The sequence below is a fragment of the Aedes albopictus genome, chromosome 2, assembly GCF_035046485.1.
Source record: "Aedes albopictus strain Foshan chromosome 2, AalbF5, whole genome shotgun sequence".
Classification (NCBI taxonomy): Eukaryota; Metazoa; Arthropoda; class Insecta; order Diptera; family Culicidae; genus Aedes; species Aedes albopictus.
Genome location: NC_085137.1, coordinates 198329201 through 198346598, shown reverse-complemented (window position 1 = coordinate 198346598; position 17398 = coordinate 198329201).

The following is a 17398-nucleotide window of genomic DNA, read 5'->3' as shown; positions in this document are numbered from 1 at the left end:
CTCGAGCCTGTGTGCTTGTCAACAACGCAATAGTTGCTACACTCATCTCTGAATTAACCACCAGAGATGTATCACAATTGATGTATATTTTGGAAACCTCAACAGGAAATACGTATATTGTTCGGTTTATTTACCGCATGATGAACCATCCCCTACGGATGCTTTCAAACAAGTCATCGCATACTGTACTTCAAAAGGCCTTCCGCTAATTGTTGACAGTGATGCTAATGCTCACCATATCATCTGGGGCAGCTCAGACATTAACTTGAGAGGCTCCAGTTTGATGGAGTACTTAAGTAGTACAGATCTTGCATTACTTAACATAGGCAACCGCCCAACCTTTATGGTATCTGCTAGAGAGGAAGTGTTAGATATAACGCTTTGCTCTAGCAGAATTAGTCACGAGCTGACCAATTGGCATGTGTCAGATGAGGAATTATTATCTGGCCATCGCTACATCTTTTTTGAACATTTAAATGTTACTTCGCAAACATTGCGTTTCAGGAATCCTCGGTCAACAAACTGGGATCTTTTTACTGATTTGGTTGCGGCCAAATTTCATGGATACTCACCATTTATTGACACTCCAGGTGATTTAGATGATGCCGTTGATACTACAACGACCTTCATCATGGAAGCTTTTGAAGAAGCATGCCCTCTACGGTCTGTGAAGATCACAAGAGGAATCCCTTGGTGGAACTCTGATCTGGCGAAACTCAGGAAACAATGTAGAAAGAGTTGGAACAGACGACGTTCGGCTGGTTCGGAGGCTTTCAAGTCGGCTCGCAAGGCCTACATGAAAGCTCTCCGGTCTGCTGAACGATCTGGCTGGAAAATCCTTTGTACAAATGTTTCCAGCTTGAGTGAAGTCAGTCGGTTAAACAAAACCCTTGCGAAATCTAAGGATTTCCGGGTGAACAAACTTCGTTTGCCAAATGGCGATCTGACTTCCTCTGATGAAGAAGTTTTGGAATGCTTATTCAGCACACACTTCCTTGGATGTGTGGATATTACATCTTCGGATAAACCTGATGTCTTTTCTTGTAGTTATGATTCTTTAGCTTTGGCTCGGAGCATTGTAACTATATGTAATCCCCGCAGGATCTGCTGTATGAAACCCTGAAAGAACTTCTGCAGGGATCTCTGGTGGTTCAAAAATCTCTTTTAGATAGATCCCTGTAAAATAAAAAAAATCCCTTTTGGAATTCTAGAGTAATTCGAGGAACAATCCCCGAAGACTTCCCAGTCCCGAAGGGTATCCAGAAAGAATCCCCGAAGGATTCTTAAGAGGAATTTCCGAAGGATTTTTGGGAGGAATCTCCGAAAAATTTTCAGGAGGAATCCCGATAGAATTTCTGTGCTTCCTGAGGAAATCCTGAAGATATGCCTGATTATAGCCCAGAAGAAATTGTTGAAGAAACTTCTAGAAGAGTCCCTCAAGGAAATCCTGTAGGAGCTCCTGAAGGAACTTCTGAAGATATCTCCGATGTAACTCCTGGAGGCATGTCTGAATTCTCCTGGAAAAATCTCCGAAAGAGCTCCAGTAGCGATCCTGGATGAATCCTTAAAGGAACTACCGGAGGAATCTCTGAAGAAACTCCTGGGGAAACCTTAAAACGAACTTATGAATTTATCCCTGATTGGCCTTCTGTAGGAATCCCGGAGTCCCTGCATCTATTGGAGAGATTCCTGAAGGAATTCCTGGAGAGATCCCTGAAGAAACCTCTGGAGAAATCCCGGAAAGAGCTGCCTTGCTGCAGGAATCCTTGAATGGACTCCTGAAATAACCCTTGGTGGAACTTCTTTAGCAATACCTGAAGGAACTCCTAGAGAAATCTCTAGGAGAACTCATGGAAGAGTCTCTGAAAAATTGCCATGTGGCATTCCGAAGAAATTCTAAGAGTAATCCCCGAAGGAATGCCAGAAGGGATCCGTGCCCTAGCAATCATTTGATGCCTTATTTGCTTTCAAGCGGTTTTGAAAAACGCGCCGTAAAATCAATATGGTGTTTATAGCCTCTTGGAATTTACTCGACTCGAAAGTCTTAATTTTGGGTGGAATCCCAGAAGAAACTCCTGCAGAAACTACTAAAGAAGCTCCTGCGGTAATCTCTGAAACAATTCCAGAAGTAACGAACTCTTGTAGGAACCCTTTATGAGACTTCTTGACTCCTGAAAAGAACCCTTCAGGAACTCCTGCAGCGATCCTTAAAAGAACTCCTAAAGAGATCCCTAAAGGACCGCCATGACAAATTGATGATTGGATCTCTAGAGAAATTCCCGAAGGAACTCCTGCAGAAATCTCTGAAGGAACTCCTTGACTAATTCTTGAAGATAATCCTGTAGGGATTCGTATAAAAAACTTCAGAGATAACCCCCAAGAGAATCTCCTATGTGAATCCCTGAAAGATCTTCTGGATGGTTCTTCTAGAGGCATCCTCAAAACCTCCTTACCCCGTTTGACCCCAGGTAAAAAAAAAAGTTCAAAAAATCGTCATCAGCCCATTTCTCAAAAGAATTCAACCAAATTTTGATCACAGACTCGCACAACACTATAGTTTTGGAAATATACGGGATCAAAATTTTCTTGGACTTCTGGACGGAGCCAGTGGGTCACTGGGTCAAGTCGGACAAAAAAGGCGAAGTACGGTTTGCACCTCCATAACTTTCTTCTTAACGAAGTTTTTCAATGGGAGTTTGCAGATTCCGTTGCCTAACGATAGTTGATGTTGCTACAGGTTCAAATTTGAGATTTTCCGATAGATTTCTTTTGAAAACCAAAAAAAACATCATCAACAGCTCATAGAACTTAAGGCCTGACTTCAATCAAGATGTCCCGTGTATTCAAGAATCTAGTAGAGGAATTTACTTACTCCTGTTCGATATAGTATTGGTTTCTGGAGCTAACCATTGTTTATCACGTGCAAAAAAACTCTCATTGTTGTCCTTCTATGGTTCTCTGAAGTCAAGACATGACTTCGCTTAGGTCATCGTATTTTCCTAGGAATAGTTGTGCGAGACCAATTTATTGACACATGATAGAATATGATTTTATGTAGTGCATAGAGGTTCCACACAGTTAAAACATGTGATTACAATTTATTTACAGCTCAATTAATTCAAGGCCTGACTTCAGTCAGGCTATCCCAGGTACTCAGGAATCTAGTCGAGGCAATTACTTGCTCCTGTTCGATGTAGTATTGGTTTCTGGAGGTAGCAGATGTTTTCCGCATGCAAATAGGTCTAATTATAGTACATCTACGGTTCTCTGTAGTCAAGGCATGACTTCAATCTGGTCATCCAAAATTTCTACCGTTCGTTGATATAACAAACATTATATAGATTTTCAAGTATTGGTGCAAATAAAAGCGATAAATTAATTGAAAATAATCCTTGGTGATTATTTCGAGTGTTCATGTTTTGTAAGGACGGATTCGGACAATCCATCGAGATATTTAGGAAATATTAATAGTACTACAAGGGCAACACATGTTCTCAAGATGTCTCCGATGATCTATGGGGTCAATAAGGGAATAATATCTCGTGTTTAGTTTCATTTGAAAACAACAAACGCAAATGAAGACATGGATGGTTCAGAAATGTTGAATATCTCAAGAACTCGAAAGAAACCTATCGGAAAATCTCAAATTCGAACCTGAAGCAACATCAAATATCGTTAGACAACGGAATGTGCAAACTCCCATTGAAAAACTTTGCTGAGAAGAAAGTGATAGGGTCGCAAATCGTGCTTGGGCTTTGTTTTGCCCGACTTGACCCAGTGACCCACCGGCTTTACTCCATCCAGAATTTCAAGAAAATGTTGATCCTGTATATTTCCAAAACTATAGTGTTGTGCGAGTCTGTGTTCAAAATTTGGTTGAATTCTGTTAAGAAATGAACTGTTGGCGGTGTTTTGAACTTTTATTTTTAACTGGGGATAAACGGGTTAAAAGAAAGGAAGAACTCCTTAAGTAATCCCTTAAGGAACTTCTGTCGAAATACCTGGGAAATCTTCTCAAAAATCATGTTGAGACTCCTAGAGACATCCCTGAATCCTTCTGGATGAATCTATGAAGGAACCAGAGAAAATTTTAGGAAGAATCTTTGAAGAATTCCTGTAGAAATCTCCAAAAAAAAACTCCTGGACTAATACCGAAAAAACTCCTGTAGGGATCCCTGATGAATCTCCTGGAGGCATCATTTAATTCTTCTGGAATAACCTCTGAAGAACTTTCTGGAGAAATGTGAATGATGAATGAAATCTTATGAAAAATTGAAAAATAGCTACAACTTTCGTGTTTTAATGGTCACCCTGGAATTTCTTAAAGAGTTCTTTTTTATCTGCAATAATGTATTTATTAACAAATTTGCAATTAAAAATTGAGAATATTGTTGATAAGAAAATGATTACTGCAAACTCTGCGTAACAACCCCCAGCTTGGAAACCATGCTGTTATGCCACTTCTTGAGACCCAGAATCTGAAAACCTTTTTCACTATCTTATCGCACTTTTGGTTCTTGAGGCCGTGGCCTCTGCTTGGGAACCACTGATCTGTGTAATACCACTACATATTAAAATATGTAACTTGAGGAATGCTTCTTAAGCCACAGAATCAAAATACACCCACTCTTAGAACTTTCGGAACCTGGGAAGTTCGCGTGGCCCTTTACCCAAGATTAGGAGCCAATAAATTTTGCAACACTGCTGGTGTTTAGTGCTCCTTATGACTCAATTGAGAAGGGTACCCCTTTTCCCAAAACGATCCACAAATTGAAGAAAATAAGAATGCCCGATTGTTTATTTAGTTAATTATGACAATCGAACAAGCTTGAGTCATTCTGGAGAATGTGCTTTTTCAGTTTTGGGTAATGCGATTCTCATTTGAGGCTTATATCACATGTTGGTTGTTCCCGAAAACCTAGAACCCCATTAACCCCCAAGGAGAGCGCTATTTAGGAATTAGTGCGAAAATGAGGGGTTGAAAATTGAGTTTGGCGCAAATAAAATGAGCATAAATTGGAGTTTTAGTGTAATGCATTCAAGTCGCGACTCGCATCGCCAATGAATCATACTCTCTGTATAATAGCTTTACTTCTCATATATGAGCTTGTTGCAATGCTCTCGACACTCTTCGGAGAAAACTAACCGCATACGTGCATTTTAATGCCCAGGTTGTTATCATGTAATTTCATGTGTTGCGCGGTGTTTTTGCTTGAGCACGAACATCAATACGTCCAGCTCAACGTCTTAGCTCTGTTGATTGCTTTTCGCGGAGATGCATTAACAGGTAGGCCTTTGGCGAAGATGAATCTAGTGAAGTTTTTTGTACTATTCTTATTAATTGCAGTGAATCTCGTAAGCAGTAGGAAAACTGTTCGAGTGTTGGACAAAGCAATATCGCGACCCAGTTACAACTGTCCACAGAAAAACAAACAACTGGATGTGGTGTTTAAAAGTGATTATCACACCAACCGATACTACAGGTGCATATTGGGTACGGCCTATGAATTCCAGTGCCCTCAAGAGGCATTGTTTGACCCTTCGAGGCGTCGTTGTCAACGGGCTGCCAGCAAAAGTCGATGGTTTTTGTACAATACCAATTCGTTGGTTCGCACTGACAAGTGCTATCCTGGAGTACGATTTGTGCCGGTGGGGAAACAATCGCCTCGTTACTTACTTTGCGTTGGCGATGGACTTGCTAAGGAGAAGTTGTGTCCAAGAGCTTACAGCAATGGAGAATCGATACAGTTGATATGGATGGGTGATCATTGTGATATTCTGCTGGCTGACGATGAAGATACTTATTGGAAATATCAGCAATCAGAAGAGTTCGATTACGAATCAATCAAACCTCAACAAGAATATCAATCTCACTCCCATACGAGGAATCATCAGAAGCGACTCAAGTGCGAATCGGTAGTCATGCCAGGCAGCAGCGGAGCAATTCAAACTGACTGTTTTTATCAACCAAATCTTTCTCGTGAAATTGTTGAATCACTTCGTGACAATAGTCGCAGATGTTCTTGCAATAATCGAACTTCTTGTACAACTCAAATCCCAGGCTGCAATGAGCAATCTACTACAACCTCGCTGTGCTCCAATACAACAGCTACACCTACCACAGAAGCTACCACTTCAACGAGAATCACTGAAACCGAAAGCACTCGAACGACTTCTTCAGAAGCACCAACAGTTCTAAACACCACCACCCGGAAACCACGGACGAGATGTTACTGCATGGAAGTTGATACATCTGAGGACACGTCTCTGGATTCTCATCCAGCACAGGATGATTCTAGCAGAGAGAAGCGATTTGTATATCACGGAACATTCATCGGTTCTGCCACATCCCACAATCCGAAAAACTCCCCTACAGTGAATCGATATGAAGTAAAACAGTTGCCCATTTTCTACTTCGAAGACAATGACAGTTGGTGAAATAGCATAATTAATTCTACAGGATAGTTTTGTTGATTAGATTTTTTTTTCCAAAATTGCACAGAGCTTCTTCTTCGGTAGCCTAGTCAGGAATGCATTCAAGCTTTCGAACGTTTCAATAAATTTCACATATATTTTCATTGCGTTCTTATTTTTTCTAAAAATTCCTTATGGCTTTCCATTTGAAATTTGAGAATTTAAACGATATAGGTTGTTAATATTTCAGAACTGCTTCAAAAGATACTTATCGCCTGAATCTATTGTTTTTATTCCGAAATAGTTTTTTTTTACAATTAGGGAAACTTACATATTTTTGTCCGTTTTGTTTACTTCGTCATGGTTTTTTTTAACTATTGAACTCAAAGTAGGCCTCAACTCATTCCCAATCAAGTTGAATTATATGACCAAGTTTCATTCAATTTGGCCGACAAAAACCCCTTGCAAGCACTAGGATAGAATAGAGTACACTCATTGCACAATTATGGGTCACTCAAGGAACAACCATTTCATAATACGAATCGTTTTTCATACAAAAATAACACTTTCATTATTTTTATGTTATATTCTCATCATTGAAACCCCTCTTTATTGTTTTAAATAAAAATCTGCTTGTAAAATTCTCTTTAGGCGGTGAAAATTACTAAAATGTTGGTGAATAATGAAAACCACAATAATGGGTCAAAATTGGCTGTGTAACAATTATGGGTCAATTTGTTGCCTATTATGGGTCACTTAAGAGAAATCGGCACAAAAATAATGTTTTGTCTATTTTTTCAATGAATGATCACTTATTCTCGATAGATCAACTATAGTAGAATCTAAAACTGGTCTCAAACCTCTTAACGAAGCGTGTTTTCACGATTTGGAATCAAATTTTCAAAATTGGGTCAAAATCTCCAACACAACCACCGATAAACGCCTAAAAGTATGCAATGGCCTTGTACGCAGAACTGTCAATATTATGCTGCACAAAAAGTGACCCATAATTGTGTGATTTTCGGTGTTCCTTGGCACAATAATGAGTCACTTAAGTTTTGCCAGAAATAAGCTTTGATTGGCTGCAGTCACATGAATTTCTACATTTAGAACGTTAATTATACCTTTGTTCTGGTGACGATACCATTTCGCACATGAGAATCATTGAAGCTCGCTTTTACAGAGCTAACGAAAGCAGCGCACGCACTGTCCGATATTCACAATCGAAGCGTTACTTTGACAGCTAGTTTTGCGCCGAACAAAAAAATATTGAAAATATGTATGTTTTGATGTATAAGCCCGTGTGCGATACGTATAGTGACACAAAACAAATCAACTTATGTGCGAAAAATAATAATAGCTAACAAAAGCTTGCAATTAATTAGTATTTATCTATTGTAGTGGAAAGTGACTAATAATTGTGTGTGACCCATAATTGTGCAATGAGTGTAGAATAGAATTTGACCGACAAAAACTCCTCATGACGAAGAGACAAACATGCCGATAATACCCTTTGCCACCTTATATCTAGTCATTATTTAATCACTTCCTGTGAAAAACATCTTTCTGATATTTTGTCAGAAGTACCTTCATCTGCTTATTAGCTTAGTGCTCTGTGAGGCTCACTTATTAACCCTAGTCGTGCTTCGGGGTCATTATGCCCTAGACTGGAACAGTTCGCGTCAATGGGTGACGATCTGGTTAAATGATATCTTCATATGCCAATAAACCATTTTGCATTCGTATATTATGTGGTAATATCCTATACTCAAAGAAGTATTTCCATAACAAGATCAATGATTTTATCATCATTCCTTTTGGGGGGTTTGTTGGCATTTCAATCTAATTGGGTCAAACAAAAACAACTAGGTATATGTTTTCTTAACCCTAAGGGTTAAGAAAAGATATCTTCCAACGTACAGTCGATCACCCAAAGAAACTTATCGTCATCAGCATGGTTTTGCAGAATACCCTCAAATTTACCGGTAGGCCATATGGGAAATTTTTACAGCAATGCAAGGATTTTCTCTATCATATGCATTTTCGTCAAATTTAATTTCACAATTCAGATTGTGAGTGCAATAGGGTTAATGTCATAAGCTAATCGCATGACTAGGAATGACGCGTACTTTGGGTACTCTATTGGTTTTTCTTATAATTGTCCTGATAGCAGTTCTCCGCAGAAACCAGTGATTGCACCTCACCCAAACATTTATTGGAATGTTTCCAGATTTATATCTTCAAATTAATAATATTGAAAATCATCTATCAAATACATCGCCGTAGATCTATCGTAACACGTTGAGGGCCACAAAGGATTTCCCATCGCCTCTCCCCATCCCAAATCCCGAAGAATGCCGATGACGTTGCGATGAAATTCCTAGACAAGCCGACTGCTGCGTGGCCAAAAGCTTGGAATTCAAACACCAAACAAAACGATTCCTTCGCGCATTCACAAGTGGCGACCCGGCCGCGGCCAGACTCCATGTGTGCGGTCGGTCGGTCGATCGGTCAACTACTCCACTCCATAAGTGGATAATGATGGCCCATCGAAGAAACCCCCGCCCAGCCGGCCGGGCCTGGCCGGGACAATTCGAACCAATCGAATCGAGTTTCAAACTGCGCGGCTGCCCGGATGATGATGAGCCAATCGATCGATTCGATCCCGGAATGGACTCGAAATAATTGAATGACTTGTTGAAATGGACGGCTCGTTTGAAATGGTCGTGTCCGGACCGAAGAACCGAAGCTCGCCCGGATAAATTAAGCATCTTTGTTTGCGAACAATGATGTGATCGTTGAAAAATTTGAATCGATTAATAGCGTATCTTTGCCGCCGATCGCGATCGGTCAATAGATTTCTGAGAGGGGGGGATGGATCACGACTGCTTTGAAATTTTGGTATGTGGCTGACCAGGGGTTGATGGTCAAAAGTACGCCATTCCACGACGGTGAAAGAATAAAGAATGGCGCATAACTTGTTAAGGTGTCATTAGACTGTTTGTCATTATGACAAATATTTGCCATTGAAGTCCAACATTTATCCAAGGTTGCTATGATTCAGGCTGTGTTGGTCATTTGTTGGGCTTGTTTGGCCAAATATTTGTCACGTCTAATGGGAACTTTACTCTTTTTATTTGCAGGCGTAGAGCACTGATTTGAAGGGAATTCTATTAACTGAATAGCTAAAATATTCTTCCATGAAGCCCTTTAAGGGGTCATATACTTCGCGGGGATAAAAAACAAACTTTTTTTTATTGCATAATCGGAAAGTATACTAGCTAACTGTTTACCAAGGAGGTGCTGCTCAAACAGCGTCTGTGCTGGCATCCAGCGGCTGAGTAAGAAATGCTCCATCTCGCCCCCAGTTAGATCCAACTTCGATATCGTGGCGTTGCAGGAACTTTGTTGGACTTGACAGAAAGTGTGGAAAAGCGGGCATCGAGCGGCTACCTTCTACCACAGCTGTGGCACCACCAATGAACTGGGAACAGGATTTATAGTGTTGGGCAAGATGCGACAACATGTGATCGGGTGGCAGCCGATCAACGCAAGGATGTGCATGTTGAGAGTTAAGGGCCAACTACTATCATCATCAGCGTCCACTGCCCACACGAAGGGATACCTGATGACGAGATAGAAGCGTTCTACGCGCAGTTAGAGCAAACATACGGTGGTTGCTCACAGCGTGACGTGAAAAATAACGACCAGCGATGCGTAAACTTTGCAGCTTCCCATAGGGCACCGCACTGTTTTGATTTTGTATGGGATTTTGACGTTTCTTGGCCTTGTTGTTTACAAAGTTTCTGTAAGAGTGAAAGAGAAGGAGATAGTTTCATGCAGTGCCCTATAGCATGGTAGTCCGAAGCATTTTTTCTACCTGAAAAAAATATCCACAAAGTCACCTGGAGATCACCCGACCATCAAGCAGAAAACCAAATCGCCCACGTTCTAATCGACGGTAAATTCTTCTCGGATATAATCAATGTCCGCACATACCGCACTGCGAATATATTGCTTATCCAGAGAAATCATCCAACCTGGCGGAGTGAAGAAGACAAAGAAGACCTATTCCGCAAACGTCAAAATGCTGCACACTTTAAAAAGTATGCACACTACCTTGCAATAAAAATAAATTGTCGAAAATTTAAATTGTGTTTAGGGCCTGTCCATAAACTACGTAGACTCCTAGGGGGGGACGGGGGGGTCTGGCCTAAGTCTACGCTCCATACAAATTTCGAAAATTTTGTATGAACAAAAGTCTACGAGGGGGGAGGGGGGGGGGGGTCTGAGATGGCCGAAAAAAAGTCTACGTAGTTTATGGACAGCGCCTTATTGGCGTTAAGCTGCATACAAAAATGCTGAAACTAAACCTAATAGGGTTTTTTGCCTTATTCCCGATACCTTATTGCGTGAACTTGTTGTTAACAGTGATTGTTGTGAAGATTTTCAGTCGAAAAGTTGATTTTGAACGAGTTTACTGCACCTAGTCCAGCACCAATTCTCGGCACCAGTCAGTGCCGAACTTCAAGCAAAATCAAATGGGAAATCACTTCGGCACCCATCTTTGTGCTGCCGAAGTGCATTCGCCTGTGTGTGATAATTGTTTTGAGCACTTGTGCGGCTTCAGAGTGAAAGTGTAGCTAATTGACTGTGGATCCCGTTGCAGAAATGTTGCGGTAGATGATTACCCACTGAAGTGTGCTTGGAAAATATGCGGCAAGTGATATTTTGATTTGTTTTGCTATGGGGTGCCAGGAATTGACGCGGGTGCCCAAGTAGTTCGAAACCCTGTAGTTTAAAAATAAGTTACATATTGTGGCAGCGATTGTGATTACATTAACCATAAATGGAACAATTTGTGAGTGCTTTTTAGCGTGAACCGAGCACTTTTGACGTTTGCGGAACGACTGCAGCGGTCGAAACCACTGCAACCCCGTTGGATTTTTTCTATTTTACCTACCACAATAGACTAAAATCACTGCATAGTCGCTGTATGTACGCGCTCAAAACTTTTGACAGTTATCACCACGCGTCGTAGTCAAACGCCGCGGTTCAACATCGAGCAGCTGCGTAACGTAGAAGTGGGTCAAGACTACGCGTAGCAGTTTGCAGTGGCCCTAACAACGGAAGAGCAGCTTGGCGCAGCTACACTTGAAGATGGCTGGAGGGACAACCGATCTGCCATAGGTACCTAGTACCTCGGCCGCAGCAGGCTTCGCGACTCGGAATCACAGAAACGACTGGTACGACGACGAATGTGAACAGTTGAAAACCGAGAAGAATGCAGCATAAACGAGAATGTTGTAACACCGTACGAGGGCGAATAAGGCACGTTATAGATAGGCGCAAAACAGGCAGAACTCAGTCTTCCGGAGGAAGAAGCGCCAGCAGGAAGAACGAGATCACGAAGCGATGGAAGAGCTGTACCGCGCTCAGGACACACGGAAGTTCTACTAGAAGCTGGACCTCTCGCGCAGAGGCTTCGTGCCACAAGCCGACATGTGCCGAAAAAATCACAGGAGTCCTCTCACGAGCGAGCGTGAGGTGGCGGCAGCATTACGATAAGCACCTCAATAGTGACGTTGCAAGCACCGAAGGAAGCGTGGTAACGGGTCTTTCCTGCCCCTAATCTCCAAGCGATTGAGCAGGGGGTAAGCCGGTTGTAAAACAACAGAGCCGCTGGAGCAGATCAACTACCAAGCGAGCTCCTAAAATACGGTGGAGAACAAGGGGTAGTCACTCTACACAGTGTGCCTTGGGCACACCGGGCACACCAGTGGCACCGAGTGGCACAGATGCTATAATGACGGATGCTATAAATAAATTTGACAATATATGTGTCAATCCCAGCAAACCTTGATTCCGAAGTAAATTAATTATCTGTCATCATCAGAATTTTAAGGTTGATTGATTTGTATGTATCAATTTTAATTATATTATTTCTTATTCTAGGCCAATGGCGTTTGGACTTCTATTTACGCAAGAACAGAAATGAACCTAAGGCAGCTTTCGTGATTAGCTTACATTACTGATATCTTTGAAAGCAATGAAAGATAGTCCCTCTGGTTTCTTCTATCATCCCCATTTGTAGATATTTAAATGCATCAACGATTCAGTTTGTCATTCCGGTACCGAATTATCGTTTCTATTTATGCTGTTCAAGACACTTCTAACTGTCAGATATTCCCGGACAGAAGCTAGATCTGGGAGCCCTCATAGCGCTTATCAGTTTCGTTCTTAAGCGGTCCAGCATTCGATTTACAACAATTTACGTACAAGCCTTAAACCAGCCATCTCAATCCATTCCAAAAGCAGGCAAGCTAGACATCCATCTACACCAGAGCTTCCCTGCTCTGCAGGTCCAACCAATCCAGACAATACACAGACAACGTTCCAATTACGGTGTGAAATATTTTGAACGTTCATAATCGAAAAGTAGTTAGATCATGTAAACCTGGGACAATTAATAAACTGTTCAAAAGTTTTGTTTTTATAAGTAAAAATACAACATAAAATCAATTCATTATTTTTTTTTCAAAAGAAACATTCCAAAAACTCAGACCGGAAGGCTGGAGCTTGAGCAGCTCTTCTCGCTGGGATTGAACTTTTGGGATGTTACAGCGATGCCGTTTTATTTGTGGTCTTTCATTCTCACTTGGCGAATCCTGCTGGATAGTGCTAGGCCAGGAAAACATTGGAAATCTTTGGAAAATCTTGTGTATTTTTTCGCTACAGAATCCAGTTTTGGAAGACAAGCTTATCACGGAAGTTGCGATGACGAGTTGAACAATAGTAAAATCGGGTGTTAGGTTCAATCCTGTGCTTCCGTCAATATATGTAAGTCCAAATGCCATTAACCTAAAATTAAAAAGAATACAATTAGCAAGTTCTCTTCAATTTTGAAAAAAATATCCTGCAAGTATTTTCGTTGACAGTTTAGGAAAAAGCAAAAACAATTAAGTACTATAAATTCCACGGTTGCTAAGAACAAATAATGCCAGTGCGGCGCCGCTTTTTTATAGCAGTCACCATAATGCATTTTGGAGCCTCGGCACCTCAGCACCTCGGCACACTAAGGCACACCAGTGCACACTGGTAGGCACCGTTGGCACAAATCAAATGTGTAGAGTGACTACCCCTTGAGGTCATGAAAATGTCACTATTGTCAGCATGGCTCAATGTATCTTTTAATTTTTGCTTGTTATTTTCAAAATGTTTTAAGCTTAACCAATTCAGTCAATCATTTTAAATTCTAGAGCGCGAAATATCTTGCCGAGAGCTCGTGGATTTGTTCCTGGATGGAAAGGACGTTTATCAATTTCTAAATAGTTCATCAATCTCTAAAATTAGTTCATACTATTGCATCAAAATGTGTTTTATTGACATTTTTTATCAATAAAATCTAGTTTATATACAATAACTCGAAAACAGTAGGCCATGGAATTTTGACGTCTAAGAAATAGTTGTTTATTTAGTCAAAATGAACAACTTTCTCGAAGACATGAACTCTCTAATATGTAACAGTAAAAAGTTACACGCTGGCACTACTTATATTTAGGGTGTTACTAAAAAGCTTTTATCTCAAAAACACCAAAAAATACCTCTCCAAATTTTTGTCAGTATGTACAGCTAGTATTGCTTCGTATTTGCTGAAAATTTGAAGTTGCGATTTTTTTGCGCATTTTGAGATATTAAGGCTTAAAATTCACACTTTTTTCGAATTTGTATTTTTATTTTTAATATTTAATGATAATATTGAATATATTTCCATACAATGTGTTTGGTTTGACACATTTGCATTAGGAAAAAAAATTAAACTCACATGGTTTCTAGTAAAAATGCCAAAATAAACTTAAAAAACTGTTTTTTTATTGATTGTTTTTTTTATTTTTAAAATAACTCGAAAACAGTTGGCTGTGGAATTTTGACGTCTGAGAAAGAGTTGTTTATTTTACCAAAATGAACAACTTTGCCGAAGACGCCAAGTCTCTAGGATGTAAAACAAGGAAGTTAGATGGTGGTGCCACCTAAGCGGACGATTTGCGAACTATCACGTTCTTAGCAATAGATGCCCCTGCTGATGTCAAGCAACTTTGTCGAAGACACTATGTGCCGGAAATGCTTAGTTTTGGAGTAATTATTTTTGTTCCGCTAGATTGCGATTTTGGCTCTTAGTGAATCAACAAAATCAAAAATTAGACTAAAAGCCTATTTTAACATGTTTTATAGTTTCACAATACTTTTTCGAGTAGCTTTACACATACTCAAAGGGCCAGTACTTATTTTAGAAATATTAAACATGTAATATTCGCTTTACCAAAAAATTATGCAAGAAGTATACAAAATTTGATCAATGTTACCCCAAATTACGGTATTTTAGAAAAAAAAAAAATGGTAAAAAATCGTGTTACAGCATCTACCTTTGTTTGCGGAAATCAGAACGATTACTTTCTCTAAAACACCCCTTTCTACTCCTTCCCTTAAACTCTGCTGAAATCAACTGAAATATCTGTGAAGCCATCTAAAGCTCCTCTGTAACTCTCCTGAAATCTGCTGTAACTTGAATCATCCCTGAAACATTTCATTAACCTCCTCCGAGGCTCTCCTGTTGGATCCTCTTAAAGCACTCCTTTATACTTTCCTGGCTCCTATAATCCTTAGTCACTACTGGATGTCTCCCATAACACTCTGTCTGTTCTCGCTCTTGGGTTACCCTTTCCACCTCTTTCAAAATCTCCTTTAGACTTTTTTTTTTAATTACTTAACAGGGTCACTGTGCCCTCAGTAATCTTAAGCTCATAAATTCATCCGATTCGAAAACAAAACGATTACGGCACCGATTTACTCCGTTCTTTTTGTTATAATTCATGCTCACTTTTATCAAAATCTACAAAAATTAGGGACAAAAGGCATTCTATCCTTGCCTTGTATCCTTTGTTTTAAATTGGATGAAAACTGAAGCCTATATGATCAGTAACGGAATGAATACCCTATACAATACATTTGATAGAAATCTCCACATGAATTCTTTCGGACGTTCTACTCTAGGCTACTCTAGGAATCCCTCTAGATTATTCCTAGAATTTTATCAAGGGCTACCCAGGTAACCACTAAGCATTTGAATAAGCCGTACAGCAACCCGTATAATGCATTCGAACTGCTTGCTGCCCTACATTAGCAGTTCGAATGCATAACTGCCTTCAAATAGCATAAGCTGTGCTACGCAAAAGCTGTTGGTTGTTAATTAGCATTTCAACTGCTTGAGGGGTTTTCGATTGGGAGCTATCAGAATGCTTCAAAATTGCTCTTCAAGTGCCAAGAGCAGAGAGGATGGGTGATATGTTATGCATTTCACAGCACATGTTGTCTTTCTCTTACAGGGCCAACGCTTCTGTTTACAAAGTTGTGCATCACATTTGATTCTTCGTTTTCCCTCACTCATTCATCAGCTCAGAAGCAAACATTGCTGGTTTGGATTCGGAACTTGGTCATCAGAAAATTACTAATTCCCATTTCGTCGGAAAATGTGTCCTGGAATAGGTGGATGCTTTGGCGAATCATAAGATTATTCAAAAGAGGAATGCTCAACATACAATGAAAAACCTCTTTGAAAACAAGTTTTGTGAATTGACTCTGCTGCTGATGCTGTTGCTGACGGTTCAAGATGCTACAGCTGTTCCCATGGCGTGCGTTAATTTTATCCCCAATTATAAAGAATGCTCGGAAAACCATTCTTTATATTGGGGATCAAATCAACGCACGCTATCGGAACAGCTGTAGCATCGTGGATCAGCAGCAGCAGCAGCAGCAGATTGATAAATTAATATGGTTGAGTAATCTTCGGATCCTAAGTTCAAACCCAAATCACTACTAGAACATGCAAAAAAATAACACCTAGCAGCAGCTGGAGTCCGAGTGTTGTGGAAGGACGAGGAACCGGAGAAGTAGGCTGAGAGAACGAGAAGCAGAAGCAAATATGTTTTTATTTTGTTTTGCTCGATGAGCCGTTACGCTTCTTTGACATTTTGTCACGACGTTCCTGAAGGTGTAGCACTAAGACAGCCTGTTATTTTGCCAAAACCTGCAGTGAGGTAGCACTATAGGCGTATATACGGCTAATTAGCATTAAACGCCTTGTCGTAAAGGCAACTATAATGCTGAAGGAGTGCTATTTTAAATGCTTATTGGTTACTTGGGTATTGTTTAGATCTTTAATTTAATGGGGGATTCTTTTTACCAAAATTATTTTAGAAAATTCTAAACATACGTTCAAATCTGGACTTCATCCTTGATCTGAGCTTACTATCAAACATTTGAAGTGATTCTATCACAGATTTCGGAACAGAAATAACCTTTATTGCATATTTATTTGTCTAGTAAATTCATCCATTGAATATTTCAACCCGTCAATTACCCTACTCGTTTTGAAACTATTTGATTCCTGTGGTGCAAGCGGTCCACCGCTTGCATTAGGCTCCTTACTTCTTGCACTCTGATTTACCCGTCTTCAAGCAGAAGGTCTTCGTCGCGCCGCCGCCGCACCAAGTGATATCACGCCGTTCGTCCGCGCCGTTTTCGTTCTGATGAAAGGAAACCGCGTGCCTCTTCAGAGCTTGGCTCATAATTTCTTTGTTTTTAATTATTGGTTATACGATCGGATTGAATTATAGACTCGTCCGTAAAATGTTCCTGACTCGTCTCGCTGCGTGATGCGATCGAATATTGCTGCTGCTGCTGCTGCTGCTGAAGACGCCGCCGTCGTCACCGCCTTCGAAGCGTTCCTATATAGAACAATCCGGTCCGGCTTCCATCCAGCGCTCCATAAGTCAAACGCCTAGCGTCGGCGGAGTCATGCTGTGGCGAACCGTGGCTTGTCGATTTAGATCCAGAAGAACTCTGATGAGTGCCGAGCCCTGACCGTAGTCGGCAATTCCGATCGGAGGAAGCTGCTCTAATCACGAGCTATATTTCGGCAAAACAT